General features: G+C 33.6%; 1 long non-coding RNA gene across 3 annotated transcripts; it reads right to left on the reverse strand.

The window, feature by feature from the left end:
* Window positions 1–29: 29 nt before the first annotated feature.
* Window positions 30–9,948, reverse strand: LOC115940242 (uncharacterized). Of its 3 annotated transcripts, none has more exons than XR_014142113.1 (6): window positions 9,781–9,948; window positions 9,465–9,594; window positions 7,938–8,047; window positions 5,807–5,976; window positions 4,344–4,501; window positions 30–3,866 (listed from the first exon to the last, which is right to left on the reverse strand). It is a non-coding gene; the product is annotated as an uncharacterized LOC115940242 (long non-coding RNA). The 3 variants fall into 3 exon arrangements; XR_004075029.2 differs by having other exon boundaries at window positions 5,807–5,897; window positions 9,781–9,947; XR_014142114.1 differs by having other exon boundaries at window positions 149–468.
* Window positions 9,949–13,274: the final 3,326 nt, after the last annotated feature.

Below are 13,274 nucleotides of genomic sequence, written 5' to 3' on the forward strand. Positions count from 1 at the left end.
TGAGAATGAGACTAATATGAGTGGGGCTGTTTTGAAAACCAAATTCAAATATCATGTGAAGGGCAAAGCACAATACCTGACAGAATGGGTGCTTAATAAATATTAGCTCCCTTTCTCATGTTCTCACTTAAATAAACAAATAAAACAGGAGGAAGGCAAAGAAGGTGGCTATAGGTATGGCAGCTAATCAGCAGGACCAATGCTGCAAAAAGAAAAAACTTTAATGGGCAAGATCTATTTTCTATACAAGGATTATACAGCTAATCTTTTTCTGTCCTGAATGAGATCAACTTGAAAACATTGTCAGCACTTCTTGGTGACATGGGTCTTCCTGTGTAAGAAATGGTCTGGATGTTGTCCTCAAGGGCATGGGTCTCCCAAAGTTATCACCCCCTGATAGTGTTAAGACTGCGTTCCACAGCTTCTGATATTCCTGCATCAAATTGTCACTCAATCCTAAATTTAGCCCTGTGTGGAAAAAGAAAATATATTCAAACTATAATTAAAGTCTGAGTGATAGTCACCATGTTTTTTGTTTTATGAGTATATAAATTATTTCATAAGTTTATGTCTGTATCTCATTTGGGATGCTTAAAAGAAAATAGAATAGGTCCTGGCATATTTTTCATGTTGGAACTAATGTTGTAAGACAGTAAAGTATCTTTGAACTTGTTACTGGTGTTGCTATATTTTTCTCTCACTCAGAAAACAAAACCAGATAGGTCAATGAGAAGGCAGCCCATGGCTCCAATATGGTAAGTGAAGGAGTCAGGAATCAATATCATGCTGAAGGTCATGCTGGGTGAAGTGGGACAGGGCTCTTGAACTGTGCATCCTCCTCCTTCAGATAATACTACTCCAATCTGACACTCCTCTTCAGTTTTCATAGAAACAACACCTTTTTTAAAAATGATCAACAGCAAATTTTATTATGTATGCAAAATATCTGATTTAGGAAAGATAACGCAATGAACGGTAACAACTGTCTAGTATTCTAGGGGTAGCTCCTATAGTTTCCTTCAATTTAACCTCCTTTTTCTTTTTTCTCAAATAGCTCACATTATCTCATAGTTAGTTACTAGACCTTCAATAGAACCACTAACCCCTTGTGAAAATACAGATTTTCCACAGAAAATATCTGTGAAGAAAGCTTCCCACCCAATTGTAGTTAAGTGATGAATAGTCAACTGTAATTATTTGTCAAATACAATTCTGACCCATTCACCAAAAAAATGAATAAAAGACTTAATTATACAGTTATTTAAAACATACCTCTACTGTATTAAATATGATAATAATAAGCAATATTCTTCCACAAAATATTACCAGTTAAGTCAGGCAGGCCAGTGAAATTCACATTCCAATTATGTCTAGCCTCTAATTGTTTTAGGATGAAAAATTCACATTTCTTTAACTGAGAAAAATAAAACAAAATGGTAACCTGCTAAATGGGAGAAGATATTTGGAAATGATATATCAGGTAAGAGGTTAATACTCAAAATATATAAAGAACTTATTCAACTCAACACCAAAGAAACAAATCTGCTTTAAAAATGGGAAGTGAACAAGGGCGCCTGGGTGGCTCAGTTGGTTAAGCGACTGCCTTCAGCTCAGGTCACGATCCTGGAGTCCCGGGATCGAGTCCCACATCAGGCTCCCTGCTGAGCAGGGAGTCTGCTTCTCCCTCTGACCCTCCCCCCTCTCATGTGCTCTCTCTCTCTCATTCTCTCTCTCAAATAAATAAATAAATAAAATCTTTAAAAAAAAAAATGGGAAGTGAACCTGAACAGACATTTATCCAAAGAAGATATACATTCCAACAGACAGGTGAAAAGACACTCAACATCACTAATCACCAGGGAAATGCATATCAAAACCAAAATGAGATATCACCTCATATGTCAGCATTACTAGTATCAAAAAGACAAGAAATAACAAGTGTTGGTGAGGATAAAGAGAAAAAGGAACAGTCAATGCACTATTGGTGGGAATGTAAAGTGGTGCAGCCACTATGGAAAACAGCATGGAGGTTCCTCAAAAAATTAAAAATAGAAATACCATATGATTCAGTAATTCCATTGCTGAGTATTTACCCCAAGAAAATCAAAACACTAACTCAAAAAGGTATATAGATCCCTATGTTTATTTCAGCATTATTTGCAACAGCCAAGATATAGAAGCAGCCCAAGCATTCATCAGTTGATGAACGGATAAAGAAGATGTGGTATATATCTACAACAAAGTACTACAAAGCCATAAAAAAAAAAAATGAAATCTTGCCATTTGCGATGATGTGAATGGAGTTAGAGAGTATTGTGCTAAGCAAAATAAGTCAGTCAGAGAAAGACAAATACCATGTGATTTCACTCACATGTGGAATTTAAGAAACAAAATAAATGAATATTGGAAGGGGGAGAAAGGAAAACCAAGAAACGGACTCTTAATATTGGAGAATAAACATGGTTATGGGAGAGGAGGTGGGTGGGGGATGGGTTAAACAGGTGATGGGGATAAAGGAGGGCACTTGTTGTATGCAAGTGATGAATTACTAAATTCTACCCCTGTCACTAAAATCGCACTGTATATTAACTAACTGGAATTTAAATAAAATTGGAAAGAAAAAAAAAGAAGTCAGACAGACAAAGACAAATACCATATGATTTCACTTATTTGTGAAATCTAAAAAACAAAACAAAAAAACAAAAACAGACATAAATACAGAGAACAAACTGGTGATTGCTGGAATAGGGCAGGAGAATAGGTGAAATAGGTGAAGGGAAATAAGAGGTACAAACTTCCAGCTATAAAGTGAATAAGTCATGGGGATGAAAAGTACAGCATAGGGAATATAGCCAATAGTATTGTAATAGCATCATATGATGACGGATGGTAACTACACTTATCATAATGAGCACTGAGTAATGTACAAAACTGTTGATTCACTATGGCATACACCTAAAACGAACATAACATTGTATGTCAACTATATATCAAGAAAGGAATAATGAAATTTTAAAAATAAATGAATTATTTTAAAAATGTTTATGGCATCATTTTATTGGTTAGACCTAAATAAAACACAAGTACATACCAGACGGGATTTCTTAAGTACACAATGGAATGTCATCTGCATGCACAGTGCTGCTGTGCTGACAGCAACTAGATAATAAAATCAACAATGTGATTTTACAACTACACAGCCATGCTTTAATGTACTGTATTAGATGGGTTTCTCAATATTTCACAAAGACATTGCTTTAGCTTCATGTAACTTAGTATCCTTTTATCTTATACTGTGCTAAGGCAATGGGAATAATTCTCTTAGTAGGCTTAAGTTATTATAACAACATATTACATGATGTTTGAATAAGGGACAGGCAGGGACTAGGTAGGGAGAGATAGGTATGGGGCTATGGGATCAGGCTTACAAAAATCCCAAAAATGTGGATGTGTAAGGAAACCAGAGATAAGGAAACAAACCAGACCATCCTGTCCTAGGTGTCGGAGGTGGGGTCTTGTTATAACAGCTACTTGTGACCAACAGAGAATTACTGGACCTTAAAAAGGAAGTAAATCATTGAAGGTGTTATCACTAGTCCTTACTCCAAGGTGCTATCAATACAGATGTTAAAATGATTTAAGTTCCCTGGTTAGCTTTCTATAAAAGACCAACCTTAAAAGCCCTCAGTGGCAGCCCTCTCGGGACCCCTCTCACTCCTGAGAGCTTTTTCTGTACCTTCACTTAATAAAATTCTATCGATTTACTCACTCTCCTTTGTCTGTGAGATTCATTCTTCAACTCCATGAGACAACAACCTCATGTTCTTTGGTTAAAATCCACTCCAAAATGTATCCTTTTTCTTGAGCTAAAGTGTCAATCCAAAATGAGATTGCAATAAACTATACAAAAATAATATTAAACTGGGAAACACTATGCTAAATATGGAAACTAAGATTCTTTAGTTTCACAATAGCTGACAAATGACTTTTACATTCCTTTTTCTCTGTTTTAATTAACAAAGTATAAGCACACAATTTATGTAAATTATTACCTCAATGTAAATGTATATCAATAGTATTGTTTCTTCAAAAAAATTATACTATTATCTGGAATTCTTAGGAATATGTATCATTTTATATGTGGCTGAAATACTTTCTCTGTTGAGTACTTTTATATATGATGGAACTATTTTTCCTAGAAACATTCATTGTTTGCTGGTAGCAATTTTTAAGATGCATATTAAAAAAAAAAAAACAGTATCTGGAAAAGCAAAGTATTATGCCTTTAAACTTTTGCCTTACTGAATTTAAAATGTTTGTGAATTTCCATGTAGTTGACTTACCATTTTTAGAAATGGTATAAGTGTTCTGTCCCAAATAGAAGTAATAATTTTATTCTTAGCTCTTTGAAACAGAGGTAAGTATTGAAGGAAAATCTCACTAAGGCAGTACATTCTGCAAAGATCTGCTGCTTCATTTAGTGTTGGTGATTCCTCGAGTCCTAGAAAAACATGAATTTAGAAAGTATCAACCTACAGATAGACAATGTAAAAATTCAGATATGCAATAACAGTATCTTAAATTATCTTATCCATAGCTTTCCCATATGATAGATTTATTTTTTCAGAATCATTTTAAGAAAAAATTTAATAAGCATATAATTTATTTTTCTAAGCAGTATAACTAGTCATTTTGCCTGAGTGAAGATTTTTTAAAATAAATAGAGCCTAGCATTCACTGTATCTAATACTTGCATTTTTTTAAATTAATTAATTTATTTATTTGACAGAGAGAGACACAGTGAGAGAAGGAACACAAGCAGGGGGAGTGGGAGAGGGAGAAGCGGGCTTCCCGCTGAGCAGGGAGCCCGATGTGGGGCTCCATCCCAGGACTCTGGGATCATGACTGGGCCAAAGGCAGATGCCTAATGACTGGCCACCCAGGTGCCCCTAATACTTGGCATTTTTTAAAATGGTGGAGGATGGTCACCCATTAGAGGTATGTCTACTATGTATTTATTTACAATCTCAAAGCAGCAATACAAGAAAAGTGATAAGCTTCATATTGTCATACATGTTCCTATGTGGAAGACCAGGGCTGAGTAGGAGATAAGATCTCTATACCAGCAGAAACAAACAAAAAAAACTTGGGTTTGTATCCCAACTCTGCCCGTCAATTAGCTGTTTCACTCTTATTCACCTATAAAGCAGGATAACAAGAATATCTAATGTGCCAAATGGCTGTAAAAATTAATGATAATGTGAATAATGAACCTGGTATGAGCATATAATAAAGACTCAATAAAAGTTAACTGCTATTAATAGTAATATCACCATTATTATTGGTCTTCCTAACAGAAAATGTGCCTTCTAAGCAACAGAGTAGATGGCTAGATATCTTGATCACCACCATAATCATTGCCACCAGTAACACCTTTCCTAAGAGCTTTTATAAAAGCTAAATCTCCTGTGTGATATTACCACCTATGCCTTGAAATTGGCCTATGAAATTTTAGCAGCAGTGAGGATCAGCCAAGTCAAGAATAAATAGATATTTATTCTTTGGTCAGGGAAGAAAGAGGTGACAAGCTCACCATAAGGAAAAAAAATCTTAACTTGTTTTGAAAAGAGCCCTATATGCTTTCTTAAAAATATGATCAATACACTTATACCAATGTTTATTAAGCAAACACATAACAAACACATATTTTCTGTTTGATGATGTGTTTACACCTTTGGCTACTACTCATAAGCACTGTCACATCTTTAAAAGTAAAATTAAATATTAATTTTTGAAGGAATCTCACCTGTGTGTTATGATTTTTGGTGCATGTATTTAGGCTTTCACAGTCTTGTGCATCATGTAACTTTTTTTACAGAGTTTTAGTATCACAGAGCCTGAAACAGAGCAAAGGACACTTCAGCTGTCAGCTCCTTCCAGCCACAGATTCTGAAGCAAGGACAAGGTTTGATGCACCTACAATAAAATTTGTTTTTAAAGCCTAGTGATTACAAGAGACAATATTCAAAGCCTAGGTGATATTTAACCCTAGAAAAAGGAGTTTCTTTTTTTTTCCATTAATAATATCAATATTAAAATTTAATCTTTAAAAAAATTAAAGAAAAAGTATCAAAGAAATGCCTAAGAAGTGAAAAGAACAGTTGGAATATGTCTAATGGAAAATGAGAATGCACTGTATCTCACTAGGTTCTAAGCACCATTTTAATATTAACAACTATTTCTCCTCTGGATCTGTATACTTACTAATAAGTCTACATAAGCCATGACTAATTTGCAAGTCTCTGAATGATTAATCTGTAAATTCCTTAGTGCTGTCAGGTCAGACATTTTTCAGTGGCCACAAATGAGATAAATACTGTGTATTTATCTGATGTTCAACAGCTATCTTCTCATAGGTTAGTAATTATGAACTACTACTACTAAACAATATTATCACTACAATGTCTGTATTTGGGAAAGGTTGGAAAAGTGCAAAAAATTGAAAAGTTCAGCAAGATAAATAAATAAGAGCAGGAGGTAGCTATACAGACTTAAGAAATCTTGCTCTGTCTTTGGCAGGGTATCACGGTCTCAAAAAACTTAGCTTCTCCTAAAAACTTACAATGTTAATTAGACAAGTCACTGAACCTCATTCATTCATTTCAAGATGTTTGTTTAGTGTCTACATATTATGTAGGGTTTATAGGAATTTTATTCTAAGATTGATTAACACACTTCCACAGAGTTATGAGTACAGTGATAACATGACATCATATTTATATTTTTAAAAGATCACTCTGATTACTGTTTAGAAAGTAAATCATATGAGATCAAGAACAGAAGGAGAAATATAAGTAGGTTAATGTATGCTAGCCCACTGCATTTGTCCATGGAAGAGATGATAGTCTTAAATTAATGTCATAGTGATGGAGATGGTGAGAAATTGGTGAATAGTGACAGGATGACTGGTGAATGACATGTGGGGTATAAAGAAAAGAGTGAAGTCAAGGACACCTCCCAGGTTTTTGTCCTAAACAACTATAAGAAGAGAGATGCCATTAACTGACATGGGGAATACTCCAATGGAGTGGGTTTGGGGTAAGGATCTGTTTAAGCCATGTTAAGTTTGCAGTGCCTATTAAAAATTAATGTGGAGATGCCTAATAAGTTGCTAGATACAGGAGAAACTAAATATCTTGCTTGTAAGCATATTTAATCCAGAGTCATAGGACCCTGATTACATCATCACATCATATCTACTCCTCCAAAAAGAATGATCTGTTGAAGGGAAAACAATGTCAGATGATGTGTTTCAAGAAACCAAAAGGGTAGAATAACATTGACTTAGGTCATATTCTTCATGAGAGATTACCAAAGAATCAATTACTTAGCTTCCATTGATTAGCTCTATAGATATCTTTCCTCTCCAAAATACTGAAAAATTCTTATCTTCTTAGAATAAAATTCCTCAGTGGTCCTTCGTATATTTTAAAAATAAAAATTTGATATCTTAAAATTAACACAGTAATTATCTTCAATTTTGTGTATATTTTATACAAAGTTGGGTTTTTGTTTTGTTTTGTTTTTTTCTTTTTAGAAAATGACTAGGGTTCGGGCTCCTGGCTCAGTGGGGAGCCTGCTTCTCCCTCTGCCTCTCCCCCTGCTCATGCTCTCTCTCTCTCTCAAATGAATAAATAAAATTTAAAAAAAAAAGAAAAGAAAATGACTAGGGTTTTGTAATCAATAAATTTAGCAAGGCTCTTCCTGCTTCAGTGCTATGCATCTTGATGGAGAATACATCCTAAAGATGTAAGTCTATATAATCAGTAAGAACATGGATGCTGTAAAAGGAAATGTTTGTCTTCCAGAAGCAACAAATCATTAAAACTATATTTCCTAGATGCTGAACTTTAGTTTCCAAATAAATGTGTTATTACCTTTCTGCATGTCTCCCAAGTTTAGTTTCAAATAACCATATTTCTGTTTCCTGTGACTTCTGGTAATCAATTATGTAGGCAGGCAAGGCATGCCGTAAATGTTTTTCATTCTAAAAAACAAAACACACAAGTAAATATTCTGGATCAAATAAAAATGCATATTACAAACCTCTAATGAAATGAAATACAAGGTGGAAAATAATGTTCATGATCATTCAGCTACAGAAAAAAAATCAGTTCAAGAGAAATAAATTTTCACTCTTTTGGCTTGGACTGTTCATTGTTGGGTTATTCGAATATAAGAAGAAAATTTTAAATGCATTTATTTCTAATAAACCAGCCATTAAGAAATTACTGGTCTTAGTAGTAGTATAATTGGTTTGTATTTCCCCACACTGGTCTCTTATTAAGAGAAAGAAAGGGGCGCCTGGGTGGCTGAGTCATTAAGCATGCTCCCTGCTCAGCAGGAAGCCTGCTTCTCTCTCTCCCACTCCCCCTGCTTGTGTTCCCTCTCTCGCTGTGTCTCTCTCTGTCAAATAAACAAATAAAATCTTTAAAAAAAAAAAAAGAAAGGAAGGAAGGAAGAGAACCGAAGAAAGAGAGAGGAAGGAAGAGAGAAAAAGGAAAGGAAGGAAGGAAGGAAGGAAGGGGAGAGAAAGGAGGAGGAAGAAATAGGTGATATTCTCAACCCTTAATATTCATAGCTATCTATTTTTAATGGACATAACCATTCAAAATAGCTACAAAAAAAGTACTAACAAATAAGATAATAAAATACTTTCCTTATCATTTTTCTTAATTTTTAAATTTTTATCTTTTTATCTTAATTTTAAAAGAATACAAAGATCACAGATCATAATATATATGCACTTATATATACAAAATATATACACAAAAAGTATACATATGTCATACATAGGAGTATATAAGTGAGTATGTGAATGTGTGTATGTGTATTTACACATTTATTTACAAGACACTGACTGAGAATTTCCCATTGTGATCCTCAGATGTCCTTGGCCTCTCTGAGTTTTTTCTCCCCATTGCCTCTTGTATGTGAACTTTGTGCATAGTTTTCCTCCCATCTCTCAAAATTGCTCATACAAAGGCTTAATCCACAAGAACTTCAACTAACCTCTGTTGCTAAAGCCATATAAAAATATCTTTGCCCTCCTTCCCTGTGTTAGAATGCTCCTTCAGAGTCTTTTTATACTCAGAATTTTCAAATGAAGACTTATGCTATTGGTTCTCTAGTTAATTTTTCCCATATTATATCATTCATTTCTTCTGAGCAATTTAACCTAACTTACCATTTCAAAAAACCATTTGTGAACATAGCAACTTGAGGCACAGTATCCACAAATTGCAAGGACATCTGACTATTCCCAAAGGCTGCCGAATATTGATTTTCTTCTAAAGAATATGAATGATAAAAATGTTTGAACATAAAAAAAAGTCTGTTTGATGAGGTGTTATTCCCCTTTCTGAGATAATTAGGAAATACGGTTAACATTCTGTAAGAAATACCTCCCATTCTGTTGACAGACAATTGCAAAATTCTGTATGATAGTGACATCACCATTGTGTCCTAAATGTTGAATCAATGTAGTACAAAGTGCCAGAAGTTCAAGTAATTAAAATACATATTTTCTGCGTCCTGTAGAGAAAGGAAACCAGTATTAATATTCAAGATAAAAGTAGAGTAACTAGTGATTTTTCTAAAGATTGGAATTATGTACAAGTTATCATATTAAGACAATATGAAGTGTTAAGAATTTTAAGATGATTAAAATATATTTTTATGTGATATATTTTTCTATAGAAATGTTAAATAAAGGGGCACCTGGGTGGCTCAGTCAGTTAAGCATCTGCCTTCAGCTCAGGTCATGATCCCAGAGTCCTGGGATGGAGTCTGCATTGGGCTCCCTGCTCAGCAGAGAGTCTGCTTCTCCCTCTCCCTCTGCTCTCCCTGCTTGTACACGCTCTCTCTCTCTCTCTGTCAAATAAATAATAAAATCTTTAAAAAAAAAAAAGAAATGTTAAAAAAATACTCATTAGCTATTTTCCTATTGATAATACTTCATATTATTCCTATTAGTAGAGATTTTAATTACAATCTAAAGAAGCAAAATATATAAAAAAGCAATGATTGATCAAATTTTAAAATTATTGAATATTTTTTCTCAGGCTCTATGAGATGAGAATTTCATAGGCTCTATAAAATAAATTTGTTACTTAAAAAAAAAACTATTACAAATTTGGCTTCCTTTTGAATGAAATCATGCCAAAATTGTTCCACAGTATAGAACTGGTCCTTTCCTGAAGTTCACATTGAAAGCACAAGTGATGAATAATGAATCATCAATCAAAAAACATTCAGACTCAACAGTTTTTAAGTTAAGCTTACCATGCTGAATAAAAATACAAAGTACATAACACAAAGATTATAAAAAATAATAGCAGCTTGAGACAAAATTCCACAGTTCAACTGGTTACTCAAATTTTGCCCTTGCGCTGTTTCCAAAACTCATCTCCCTACCCCTCCCCTCAGAGGTAACTGCTGCCTTGAATTTAGTTTTTATCATCCTCTTGCTTAATTTTTTTAAGTTTTTATGATACTATACATATGCCTAATTTTGAGTCTTTATTAAAAGGACAAAATCTTAATTGTGCTTTCTGGAATTTGTTTGGTAGACTTAATTGCCAATTACTGTTAAAATTCTGGCATAAGGTTACAGGAAGCTATACTTAAATAAATTTAATGCTATATAATATGCAATTATATATCTACATCACAATTCATTCTACATCCTCTTCTTTCAAAAGGCATTCAGATGGGTTTTTTTGTTGTTGTTTTGTTCTGTTTTGGTTTTTGCTAGTACAAACTATGCTGCAATGATCATTCTTGTGGGTATTTCCTAACGTACAGATAAAACACCAAAATACATTCATAGACAATTACTAATCTGTACATTTTAAGGTAATAACAAATTGTTTTCCAAAGCAATTTTACAGAGTTATACCTGCATTAATAGACGTTAGAAATTCAATTCAATTTCTAATACCTGGTATTATATAAAACATGAACTATGTACTTTCTCTTGTTTCAAATTTTTTAATTTTTTAATTTTTAATTTTTTGGCTTTTTGGCTAGGTTGTGGGAAACCACCATATGCTACTTTAAAAAAAATTAAAATACTGCAGAAACATGTTAATTCTGCTGCATATTCTTTTAAAATTTACCCTTTGCATATTTTAACACATAATAAGTGGATCAGATTCTGCAGTCAGACTGCCTCGATTAGAATCCTGGATATATGACTTATAAGCTCTGAGACTTTATATTAGTTGCTTGCCTATTCTGTGCTTCAGTTTCTCGACTTGTGGGAATTAAAAGCAGCTAATCATGTGGTTGCAGTGAGGATTAGTAAAATGAATATCTATAAAATGATTATAAGCAAACTATGCTTAGGTCATAATGTGTGCTTAAAATATAATTATAAATGATGTTTTGGGTATTTTATTTTGTAATTGTATATGGTTGATTTTACAGTATACTTATTCTAAATTATTTTAGAAAATTTGAATATGGAGATAAACACCATAAGATTAGACTCAATCCATCACCCATGACAAGATATTTGAGATCTATCCACGTTGACACACATAGATAGCACATTCTTTTAGCAACTGATAATTCTCCATCATATGAGTATATCACTATAAATAGCCAAGTTCCATACCGATAGACATTTAAGTTGTTTTCTTGTCTTTGTCTCACAAATAATGGCATATTGTACATTTCAAATATTTTAATTTGAGAAGTGTGAAATGGTGTCTCGTAGTTCTAATTTATATTACTACCAAAGGTATCTTGTAGAATATATCTCTCTCTATTTTTTTCTAACATTCAAATTTCCCTTTTGTGATTTACTTATTGGTAACTTTTGTCCATTTTTCTTTTAGATTCTTTCTCCTGTTAATTTGTACAGACTCTAGTTTTCCTAGATAAATAATTCTTATACTTACATGTGGATTTATTGTCTTGTTCCAATCTGTCCCTTATACTTTAACTTTGGTTGGAAATTTTGTTACACAGAAATTTCTTTTTTTATTATTATTATGGCAAAATTTACCAGACTTTTTATTTATTTGAATTTTACCTTTTTTTATTTAAAAAATTCAGCCCTACCCCAGGATTCTTCAGATATTCTACTGCACTTTTTTTTTTTTTTGTAGAGGAAAGATGAAAGAATAGATTGAGATTAAATATATATTGAACTTAAACATCAGTTTGGGGAGAATTTATGTATTTATGATATTAAGTGAAAACAAGCAAAAACCTAGTATATTTCTACATTTATTAAGTATAATTAAGTTCTATAATCTCTCATAATTATTTTCTCCTTAGCATGCTTTGCTAGATTTATTCCTGAGTATATTTTAGTTTGTACTGCTACTTTAATACTTTCCTTTATTTTGTTTTTTGGGTTTTTTTTTAATTTTTTAAATTTATTTTTTTAATTTTATTATGTTATGTTAATCACCATACATGACATCATTAGTTTTTGATGTAGTGTTCCATGATTCATTGTTTGCATATAACACCCAGTGCTCCATTCAGTACATGCCCTCTTTAATACCCATCACCAGGCTAACCCATCCCCCCACACCCCCAGAACCCTCAGTTTGTTTCACAGAGTCCATAGTTTCTCATGGTTTGTCTCCCCCTCCGATTTCCCACCCTTCATTTTTCCCTTCCTACTATCTTCTTTTTTTTAAACATATAATGTATTATTTGTTTCAGAGGTACAGTGATTCAACAGTCTTACACAGTTCACAGCGCTCAGCAATGCACATACTTTCCCCAATGTCTATGACCCAGCCACCCCAATCCTCCCAACCCCCACCACTCCAGCAACCCTCAATTTGTTTCCTGAGATTAAGAATTCCTCATTATCAGTGAGCTCATATGATACATGTCTTTCTCTGATTGACTTATTTCGCTCAGCATAATACCATCCAGTTCCATCCACGTCATTGCAAATGGCAAGATTTCATTCTTTTTGATGGCTGCGTAATATTCCAGTGTGTGTGTGTGTGTGTGTGTGTGTGTGTGTGTGTGTGTGTGTGTATACCACATCTTCATTATCCATTCATCTGTCAATGGACATTTTGGCTCTTCCCATAGTTTGGCTATTGTGGACATTGCTGCTATAAACATCGGGTGCACATACCCCTTCGGATCCCTACATTTGTATCTTTGGGGTAAATACCCAGTAGTGCAATTGCTGGGTCATAGGATAGCTCTATTTTCAACTTCTTGAGGAACCTCCA

The sequence above is a fragment of the Leptonychotes weddellii genome, unplaced genomic scaffold (assembly GCF_054177405.1).
Source record: "Leptonychotes weddellii isolate Sample4059 unplaced genomic scaffold, ASM5417740v2 HiC_scaffold_2631, whole genome shotgun sequence".
NCBI classification, from domain to species: domain Eukaryota; kingdom Metazoa; phylum Chordata; class Mammalia; order Carnivora; family Phocidae; genus Leptonychotes; species Leptonychotes weddellii.